The 11,521-nt window shown below is 39.6% G+C and overlaps 1 pseudogene; it reads right to left on the reverse strand.

Moving 5' to 3' along the window:
- Positions 1–4,199: 4,199 nt before the first annotated feature.
- LOC138166659 (transferrin receptor protein 1 pseudogene) lies at positions 4,200–7,127 on the reverse strand (annotated as a pseudogene).
- Between the last annotated feature and the right edge of the window lie 4,394 nt (positions 7,128–11,521).

Consider the following 11,521-nt stretch of genomic DNA (forward strand, 5'->3'; position numbering starts at 1 on the left):
TTTTTCTCTTGTTCCCAGTTTCTTCAAAAGATAAGACAGAAACTCAAAGTCTTTCACTGAATTCATTTTCCTCCTCTGAACACTCTAGTTTATCAATGTCCTTCCTAAAATGGGGTGTATATAACTGAACACAATATCCCAGTTATGTTCTGACAAGAGCAGAGAGGGACCACCATCACCTCCCTATACTCCCTGAAAACTCATTCTCTCTTAAAATATCCCAAGCTGCCATAATGCACTCTTGACTCATAATGAGCTTGCAGTCCATTACAGAAATCCTATCTTTGTCAGATGAATTGCTGTCTAGACATGCTCCCCCAGTTTCTATGCTTGTAAATTGGATTTTTTATTTTATAATTCAACAATGTTTAATTGAAACAATTTTGAATGTTATAACAAGTAACTGGTCAATGTTGCCCTTATTCACAGTGTTATGAAAAGAAGATTGGCAAGCATAGCCTTATTTTTCCAGATGAAGAGACCAAGGTATTGATTGTGGGAATAATTAATAGAAATTATAGGGGATTAATATAAGTCTTATCATCATTCCTATTCTTTTTTAATATACATTTTTAAATTTTTCAAATGCTTTATTAACTTCTTTTTTTCAAATGCTTTATTAACTTCTGATTTATATCATTCATTTGCACCAGATTTTGAGTTACAAATTTTCTTCCCATTTTTCCCCTACCCACCACCCCAAAATAGCAATCCCATAGGATATCCCCTCCTCTAATCTGCTCTCTCCCATATCTTCTCCAATACCCCCTTCCACTTTTCAAGTAGGGCATGGTGGATCTCTATACCCCAGTGCCAGTATATCTTATTTCCCAATTACATGTAACATAGTATTAATAATAGTATATATATATATACATACATATATATATTTAAACATTTGATTTTAAAGCTTTGAATTCTAGATTCATTCCCTTCCTCCCTAGTCACCCAACCTTAAAGGGAAGATAAGCAGTTCAGTATAGGTTGTACATGTGTAGCTAATGCAAAACATTAACATAGTAGATATATTGTAGAAGACTGACTATATTTCCCTCCCTCCTATCCCACTTCCCACTCATTCTATTCTCTACTTTGATCCCATCCCTTTTCAAAAGTGGGTGCTTCCAACTTCCCTCCCCACTCCAGCCTGCCCTCCCTTCCATCATCCCCCCTCTCATCCCCTTCCACCCTACTCTCCTGTAGGGTGATATACCTTATTTAGTGTGTATGTCTTTCCCTCCCTGAGCCAAATTCAATGAGAATAAGGTTGAGCCATTCCCTTTTGCCTTTCTATTCTTCCCCTCCATTGTAACCATTTTCCCTTGCCTATTCTATATGAGATAGTATACCCCATTCTGTCTCTCCCCATCTCCTCTCATTATATTCCTCTCTCACCTCTTAATTTCACCTTTAAAGTATCATCCCTTCCTATTAAATTGGTCCTGTGCTCTCTATCTAAGTATACCTGTAAACATACATATACATATTCACATCTGCATTCTTATGCCTGTATAGACTCTGATATAGACATACATATATATTTCTATTCCCTTCAACTATTTTCATACTGAGAAAAGTTTCATCAGTTACAATTATTGTTTTTCCATGTAGGAATGTTAATAGTTCAACTTTGATAAGTTCCTTATGATTTCTTTTCCATGTTTACCTTCTCATGCTTCTCTTGCTTCTTGTATCTGAATGTCAAATTTTCTATTCAACTCTGGTTTTTTCATCAAGTATGCTTGAAAGTCCTCTATTCCACTGAATAACCATATTTTCCCCTGAAAACTGATACTCAGTTTTGCTGGGTAGGTGATTCTTGGTTTTAATCCGAGCACCTTTGCCCTCTGGAATATAATATTCCAAGCCCTTCAGTCCCTCAGTGTAGAAGCTGCTAGATTCTGAGTTATCCTGATTGTGTTTCCACAATATTCAAATTGTTTCTTCCTGGCTGCTTGTAATATTCTCTCCTTGATCTGGGAATTTCGAAACCTGGCTATAACATTCCTAGGATTTTTCTTTTTCTTTTTTTTTTTTAAATGTCTTTGGGCATTTTATTTAGTCAAGTAACAAGAAACCTCTACAATATTTCACATACCAGCTAGTGACTAGTAACAGCAATAATCTATGCACCAAAAACAGCAGAGTAGTACAATCTAATACAAATATTTTTAATCTGCTGAAAGTTTTAGCGGATAAACATTGATGAAATAAGCACACAATAAGATGCATGCAAGTACTAGGCCAACATCACCCAACACCAAAAACAAGACGTCCCTTCTTTGATCTTAAGCCTCAATTGAAGGCCAATTTTTTTTTTACCACTATTGTGAACATTATGAAAACACCTGGGGGATAATACGTGTCTTGGGCCAATTAATCCAGAACAATCTGAACAATAATTGGAAAAGCATTACCTCTTCCCCAAAGCTGTTGTGCTATATACATGCTCATACATGAGAGGTCATACATGCTCTTGGTTCACTGGGCCCAACCATGTTGAGCCCTTCACTGAACAGCCCACCCTAGATCACTGATGAGGTTAAGATCAGATTGCACAAGAGTTCAGAGACAGGCATAAATTCAAGTTCCTGAATCTAAAATCTCAACTGAAGACACCTTAATGGACCTGCCATGTCTGGGTGTGTAGTGATTCTGGTGACCCCCAAGGAGCCAGTGGCTAGAATAGGCCTTTGCTAAAAGAGGAAAGCCACATATGCCTGCAGGTTTGTTTGCATCTACAATGACCACCATTCTATTAAGCAAATAAATGTGTTCAGAGACCCCTGTAAACCTTCTCCCAATCACTCCCAACTCCACCCCCTTTACAGCTTAAAAAATCCCAACTCAAAAAAAACAAACCCAAGTCTGCTCTGAATCCTAACTACCCTTAGGACCAGTTCAAGAAATGCAAGTGGAAAGTAAGCCCATTCATTCATTGTTAAAAGTAGGCCCTGATAGACTAGTCTAACAGAAAATTGAGAAACCACAAGTATAAGGAAAACATCTATAGTAAATGGGGGGTGGGAGAACCCACAAAAACCTGAAACAGTTTTTATAATGGCTGAGTATTTACTAGGCAATGTTGACTACAAGGTATGCTTCTGCAACTAAAGGAGAAGAGAATAAAAAGATGCTGAAAATACATGTTAGATACTAACGATCTTCAGGCTTTGAAGATGTCATTGCATGAAGAAAATTATGGGAAACACTGTCCCCGATAATTACGTACACCCTTAGTGTAACATATGGAGATCACTGTCTCCGATATAAACACCGTGGTAGGCAAAAGCTACCTTGTTCTTTACTCATTATGGAAGACACTGCTTCTGATAATGTAAGCTAGATTTGTAAGAGGTACTGGAAGTTTTGCACTGAGATTCTGATGCAATGCAGGTATGCCAATTAAGATGCAATGCAACATTTCACAAAGATGATGGTAGTGGTCATCTTTTTTACAGAATAGTAATTGGGTTTATTTAAGGGTTTATTTATTTTATCAGCTTCATTCTCTTTGTGCTAAATACATTTGAGAAATGAGTCAATTTTGTCTAAAATGTTCTAATCCCGGCATGTTCTGTTGAACAGGATTTCCCCAAGGATCTGATTTCATCTCATTTACTACAAAAATTGTGGTCAGCTTAAATTTTAGAGTCAAGACCTGTCCAGAGGCAGCACACAAGTCAAATGCAAAACTTCTAGTATCTGTTCAGTTTTATTAGCAGATGCTGCTTTTAATTAAAAAAAAAACGACAGTATAACTGTCATAATTATGGAAGGCACTGCTTCTGATAATTATCTTCTATAAAAAAATGAAACACCATTTATAGTGAACTCTGTCACTGATAAATAAAGACAAATAAATATATATCTCAGTGCCAAATAACAGAAAGCTTTCCCGTGAGGTTAACTTTTTGGCCAAAATTTGGCAAATATATAGTTTAGATTTGACAAACTGAGCAAGAGTGATATCTTTTCAATAGTCCATATCAATCTGACATAGTTCAGAGGACTGCATGGAAAAGTCACTAAAGCCAATTTTCTTGGGGGGAGGGGGACAGGTGGGGGAGACAGCAGAAAAAAGATTATCAAAATGCTCTTTGGCTTCTAGTCTCCTCTTTTCATGGAGAATTCTAGGGTACACACCAGGGCATGCTTCAGGTGAATGACCTGTTTAGACACTCCTGGCACAGGTGAATGACCTGTTTAGACACTCCTGGCAAGGAAGCCCTGGTGTTCTCCCAGACTGGCTCTGTTTCAGAGGCAAGGGAATTATCACATCTCATAACCTTATCCCTTGGTCAACAGCAAGAGATAAACATATTAAAAGTGTACTTAAGGTCCTCAATAGGCATCTTCCTTCCCATGTTCAGGGTAACAGTTGTTGGATTAATGCCAGTAGTGCCCAACTGCTTTTGGCTGTGTGAAGGGGATCAGTTGAGAGGCAGTGAACACTGCGAATAACCTTAGTTGGAGCCTACAGATGAACTAGAATGAAAAAGTCTTAACAATTTTTCAAGAGACTGAGTTCAATTTGGCAGGGATGTAAAATATTCACCTGGCATTAAGTACAAGTACCTACCTTGTACTAACTGCTAGGCAGAATTTAACTCTTAACAAAGCTTTTAACTTTTATAATCCTGCTGAAAATATTGGAGACCAGTGATGTTTTAAGGACTACACTCTGCCTTATTGTTGCAGATGAGTTGTGGGAATTCCATCTAAAATTCATTGTCTATGTCCCAAATATTACCAGCCAGTGCATTTGCAGCCCCCTGAATTGTCCAGGTGGCAAGGGCTAACTGGTTTCTGAATAGTGTTTCATTGAAGTTATTGTCTTTAGCCTTCAAAAGTTTTAAATGGTTCAACAAAGCTGAAAGAGTATGAGAGCCAGATCCCCAGAAGATATGACGAAAAGGAGTTTCCTTTGGAGAGACATAGGGAGAGAGGAGGCTATATTCCACTTTCATGATACGATCGTTGATTTCTCTATTAACCAGCCTATTGGCAGTATCTGACCGATACAGGTCATTTGTGAGGTCATGAGTAGCCCTGCTAAAGTCCCCACGAGCAGAGAACATCCACTGAAAGTTCAGATTCAGGCTCTTTAACTCTGACTTGTACATCAAGAGCTTCCTGACAAAACTGAACAATTCTTCATTGTACCTGTCATAGTCTAAGTACAACTCATGGTCCCGGGTGGGCCTAATCACCATTTGGATAGCCACTTCTGCAGCTGCATACATCAGCTCTTTCAGCTGAGGAATATCTTTTGTCAGTTTATCATAAGTGTCCAGTTTGGTGCCCAAATATCGGTAAGGAATATTCTCAGAAAAACTGTATGAAACTGATGGGATTCTAGAATAGGCAAGGAAAGGGTAAGCAGCATTTTCCATTGAAAGTGGTTCCACTGCACTGATCCAGTTAGTGTCTCGGAAGAGAGGCTTCCCTGTAATTGGATAGTTCACCTCTTTCATGATTCTCTCGATGAGTGTATACAACAACGGACTGGCAGAGACTTTGAAGTTCTTTGAACCAACAACAGCAGTGTCCAGATTGATGTAAGTGACTGCCTTTAGATGCAATGTGGAAAGGTACCCCTCTAGCCATTCAGGGGCACCAACAGATCCAAATTCACCATTCCAGCTGGCAAAGACAACGCTCCTTCTGGGTTTATACCCATCTTTAGAGACCAAATCAGAATATGCACGAGCAATCCCCAATAGAAGAGAGGTCCCAACAAGAGATTTGGCAGCTCCAGGGCCCCAGGCATCCCTCTGAGCCCCTACTACAACATAGCGATCTGGTTCATCGATGCCTTTGACAACTGCAAAGACGTTGAGCAGTTTTCTTTCTTCTAGTACATTGTTGACAGTAAGTCTCACATTCAGTTTTGAGCTAATCTTACAGTCACGATCTGGATCTGGAAACCAGTTTGAGGGACAGGGCTCTTGGTGCATTTCACTGAGGAGTTTGGATGCATAAAATCTGGAAATTGTTTGGACAGGAATATTAGGTAATCCTGATGACTGTGATGGTGGGAACTGAGTGTGATTGAAGGAAGGGAATCCAGGTGTAAAGGGATCCCCTGTTCCTAGATGAGCATGTCCAAAAGGTACAATATCTGCCTCAACGATATCAAAGTCAGAACGGGCAAGGTAAATCAAGACACCAACTGCTTTAAAGGCTTGGGCATTTGCAACCTTCTCCGCAAAAGAAAGTTTCCCCCCAGCTCTAAGTAAAACCATAGATCCATCTATGGAAATATTTTTTGACTTTAGATACATGAAGTCTTCTTTGGAGCCATAATTAGCATAAACTAGTGTACCATTTGCTGTTGAATTGTCACTGTATGCCACATAACCATTTACATGCTGAGTGTCACTGCTTCCACTCTCATCCAACATGGTCACTGAGTTCTGGGGACCACTGCCTTTGACTTGTAATCTAACATAGTGTTTATCTTTCCAAACTTTGTCCATTTTTAGGTTCCTCCATTGCTGATAAATAAAATATCCCAGCATCTCATCTTCTTTGGAGCCAGCCTCATGAGAAGGATAATCCTTACTCAATGTGCTGACTCCTTCAATAAGATTTTCAGCATTCAGTCTGTCTGATACCATTTTTTTAGGTCATTCCAAGATAATGAAGGTTGAGGCTCCACGAATGGAAGTTCTTCTGGTAAATCATCCTTTTCACTTTCCTGAATTTGCTCTGTTCCTCCGCTGGAATCATTTGAACATTTAACATTGTTTTCTAGCTGTTTACAATAACCCAAGTAGCCGACCATAAATCCAATCAAGAAAAATATTGTAATAGCAATAATCCCACAGCAGATGTTTCCACCAAAGGTTTTTTTTTTTTGGTGACATGGGAACGATTATTCTCTATGTTGTTTTCACCACTGTCTTCATCTTCAGCAGCCAGTTTCATTTCCACGTGACTACTGTCACCATCCATTTGCCGGGCCAAACTGAAACGTGTGTATGAAAGTGGTTCTCCACTAAACAAGTTGGAGATCGCTGATCTGGCATGGTCCATCATAACTGAACTTCTATACCAATTGCTCCAAAACTTGAGTTACTCCTCCACCGATGCCGATGTCGATGTCACAGCCGACCCCCCGCCGCCACCGCTCTCACAAGCGCTCGCCACCACTCTGCCAGAGAGCCCACTGAACCTCCTAGGATTTTTCTTTTGGGGATCTTTTTCAGGAGGTGATCGATGGATTCTTTCAACCTCTATTTTGCCCTCTGGTTCTAAAACATCAGGGTAGTTTTCCTTGAGAATTTCTTGGAGGATGGTTTCTAGGTTTTCTTTGATCATGGCTTTCAGGTAGTCCAATAATTTTAAAATTATCTCTCCTGGATCTATTTTCCAGGTCAGTGGTTTTTCTAATGAGATATTTCACATTGCCTTCTATTCTTTCTTTTGTTTTGATCTGTTTTACAGCATCTTGATTTCTCACAAAGTCATTAGCTTCCATTTGCTCCAATCTAATTCCAAAAGGGTGATTCTCCTCAGTGAGCTTTTGAGATTTTTTTTCCATCTGGCATATTTGGCTTTTTAAGGCATTCTTCTCCTCATTGCCTTTTTGAGCTTCTTTTGCCATTTGAGTTAGTCTATTTTTTAAGGTGTTATTTTCCTCAGTCAGGCTGTTGACCCTCATTTCATAATTTTCTTGCATCATTTTCATTTGTCTTCCCAATTTTTCTTCCACTTCTCTTATCTGCTTCTTAAGGTTCTCTATGGCCTGTAACCAGCTCATATTTTCCTTTGAAGCTTTTGGTGCAGGAGTTCTGACTTTACTGTCTTCCTCCTGTTCCATGCTTTGATCCTTTTTTGTCCCCCAAATAGGAGTCTAATATTAGATTGCTTTGCTTGGTTTGTTTCCTTTATCTGCTCATTTTGCCACTCAATTACTTGACTTCTGGGCTTTTTGCCACAGTAGGACTCTTGCCACCAGACAGGGGATCTTCGTTCCAAATGCTGGGGTTTTCTCAGCTGTGGGAGGTATTAGTTGGGTGCCCTCTCTGAAGCCTCCACACACTCTGGCAAGCTGGTCCCACACCCCAGGACCTCCATACTAGACTACAATCCAGATCCAAGCAGGTTAAAGCAAGAGTGATTACCCCTCAGACTGATCACTTGATCCCCCTACACTCTGCAGGCCAGGAGCTGAAGCTGCCAGTAGGGTGGGGCTAGGTTGCAGCCCTCAGTGGCTTCTCGCCCCAGGGGAAAGAGGCCAACACACTCCCAATTACTGGGTCCCAAAGTCCACACTGCACTGACATCTCACTTTGTCCTTACCATCTATGTGTTGATAATTCTGCACTGCCACAGCTGCTGGTGATCTGAAGTCCCTCCAGCTGGCAGCTGGTCAGGCCCACCCTGGGGCTAAAACCTTGGTGTGGGGCTGGCCTGGGCTCCCAGAGTGCTGTGCTGGCTGATTCCTGCCAGCCTGCCAGGTTGTCCTCACCGGGAGGTTAGCTTCTCTGTTTCATTTTGTGGGTTCTGTAGCTCCAACGTTTGTTCAGAGTCCCCTTTTACATGGATTGGAAGTGGTGGAAGCCGGAGCCATGCAGAGGTCCTGTTTCTACCACAAATTAGATTTCTTGAACCCAAGTATGACTACATTAATGACTGTCAAATGCTGGCATTATATTTAGTCTAATTTTCTAGTTTCTAAAGAACTTTTTGGATCCTAAATGCATCCCTCCTAGGTCTTTCCCCCAGTTCTTAGGATAGTGCCTGGCACATTTTAGGTGTTTAATAAATGTTTATTGAATGATTGATTAGGTTTGTGTCCTTTGCAGATTTGCTCTGAATGACATGTATGACCTTATCTAAGTGTTATACGAATGTAAATTTTTAAGATCTTCCCTGCCCCTAGGCTTAAGTGCACCTGGAGTCTGTGGTGGGAGGCTTGTTTCTCAGGAGATAATTTGTGATTAGGCAGTGGGTGAAGAAGGTTGTTACATTCTCTGAGCCAGGAGAAGGCCATATAAACCTTGATGTGAGGCTTTGCTTTGGGGCTCACTTTGAGAAGTGTTGTGTGATTTGACCAGATGAGACTCTGGGCAGCCATTGAGAGCCCCCCGGCTTTGAAAACCCAGATGTTGATGCTTCCCTTTCTGGTAACTGTGATTTGGTATGGATGTAATGGTTGGACAGTTTGGAAGCCTGCCTGCTTGATATGTTTTTCTGTTTTCTTGTAACTTCTGTCTGTATACTCTGAAGTTCAGGGTGTTGACCTTTTCCCCCGGAACTAGGTAAATGATATATGTTCAATTGATTAAAGTAAGCTTGTTAACCCATTTTGAGTTGCTTTCCTTTAGAAAAGCAGATCTAAGAACCTGTGTTGGCAGCCACCCTGGGGATGCTTGATGCCATACAATAGCACTGATACTACTATTAAATAGCACAACACCAAGTACATATTCCTGGGGATTCCAATGAAAAACATCTTCCAAATTGACATAGGACCATTTATGACTATTCCTTGTGTCTAGCCATTCAAACATTTCTGAATCCATCTAATTGTATTATTGTTTAACCCACAACTCTCTCGTCTTTTCTATAAAGATGGCATGACAGACTCGATCAAAAGTTTTACTAAAATCTAGAAAAAACTGCATCCACAGAATCCTTCTGATTTAACAGTATAATAGTAATCTCCTTGTCTATCTCAATCAGGCTGGAAATACTGGGTATGCTTAGGAGCCCAGTCCCACTCTGCTCAGCACAGGAGATTTGATCTTCTCCATTTCCTGACTGGGATCAGTTTGTTCCTCTTTCAGCAACTAGTACCGCCCCCATTTCCTGGAGGCTTACCATATTGATGTGCAGATACCTAATCAACTTAGGCCATTATGTTGTTAAAAATTCATACACTCATAAGATCTGACAGTCTCAGCCTCTCTAGTAGCAGAGATTCCAGGTGTTAGACACCATGCCTCATTCTACTAATATTCCCTATGTATGTATGTGCCCACTCTGCCCACTGATGATGTATACATTTGTTGAAGACATAGGTTTAGGGTTTATGGAGGGAATGTTTTACAGTTATTTTTCTTAATATGTCATCTCGGTAAAATGCCCTTAAGTTAATAATTTGTGTCTACTAGCTGACTAAGCACAGCAGTGGGAGCTCAAGTTGGATGCACAGAATACCATGAACCTGGAGTAACAGCTGTCTCTTGGGGAAGTAGCTGCCCTTTAGAGAACCAACCTGCTTGTGCTGTATTGTGGAAGTATTTCAAAGGTAGTAGGTACTACATAGATCATAGGTATTATATCATAGATCTCATGTTTGAATAGCATGAGAACATAAGTTACTATGTGAAAGACTTCTCTTTGACAAGAACTGTGAACTGCTGGGAAAATTGGAAAGCAGTTGGGTAGAAATTAGTTAATACTCATTTTAGATCATCAGCAGCAGCCAGATGGCACCATACTACACAGAACACTGGGCTGAGTCAGGAAGGTCTGAATTCAAAACTAACATTACATACTTCCTAGCTGGGTGACTCTGGGCAAGGCATTTTACTTCTTTCTGCCTCAGTTTCCTTGACTGTAAAATGGAGAATATAATAGCACTTAGCTCCCAGGATTGTTGTAAAGATCCAATGAGATATTTGTAACATGCATAAACACTGTTTAGTACATAGTAGGTATTTATTCTCTTTCCTACTTCCCATAATATACTATAATAAACTCAAAATGAATGTGACCAGAATATAAAAAGCCATAGTGCTATTGCTCCCCCTCAGAAAAAAAAAAAAAAACGGAAAAAAGAAGAGAATGAGACCAGATACCTTTTATAATTATGGTGAAGTGGAGAATTATTTTTAACAGAACAGGAGTTAAAAGAAATCATAAGGGGTGGCTAGGTGGCACAACAAATAGAGCACCGGCCCTGGAGTCAGGAGGACCTGAGTTCAAATCCAGCCTCAGACACTTAAAACAAAAACTAGAAGTGTGACCTTGGGAAAGTCACAACCCCAATTGCCCTCCCCAAAAAAAGCAAAAAAAGAGTTAAAAAAAAGAAATCATAAAAGATAAAATATAATTTTATGACAAAACAAAAAAAACTTCTGCATCAATAAAATCAATAAATGACAATTTAGAAGAGATATTTTGGAGTGTGAAAATATTTGCATCAAATATTACTAATTACTTTACTCTGAGCTGCTCAATTATTTCATTCCCTCATGCAAGTCTATCAGATTATAACTCACAAAATAAATACTGAGCTGCATTGGTAGAGGGAATTTCCTCATTTGACATTCCATATGACAATAAAATCACCCATGTGATAAGAACAATTACCTAGGAAAGTGAGATATCATATCCAAAATACACAGAGAATTAACCTAAATATAAAACATCCAACCCATTCCTAGATAGATCAAAAGATAGGTCAAAAGACAAAAACAGTTTGCAAAAGAAGATTTTTAAACTATAGATGACCACATAAGAACTCAGCTCAAGTCAGTAAATATAAAAGAAACTAAAATTA

The sequence above is a fragment of the Petaurus breviceps genome, unplaced genomic scaffold, assembly GCF_028583685.1.
Source record: "Petaurus breviceps papuanus isolate PSGF00001 unplaced genomic scaffold, PetGlider_PUasm1.0 225, whole genome shotgun sequence".
NCBI lineage: Eukaryota > Metazoa > Chordata > Mammalia > Diprotodontia > Petauridae > Petaurus > Petaurus breviceps.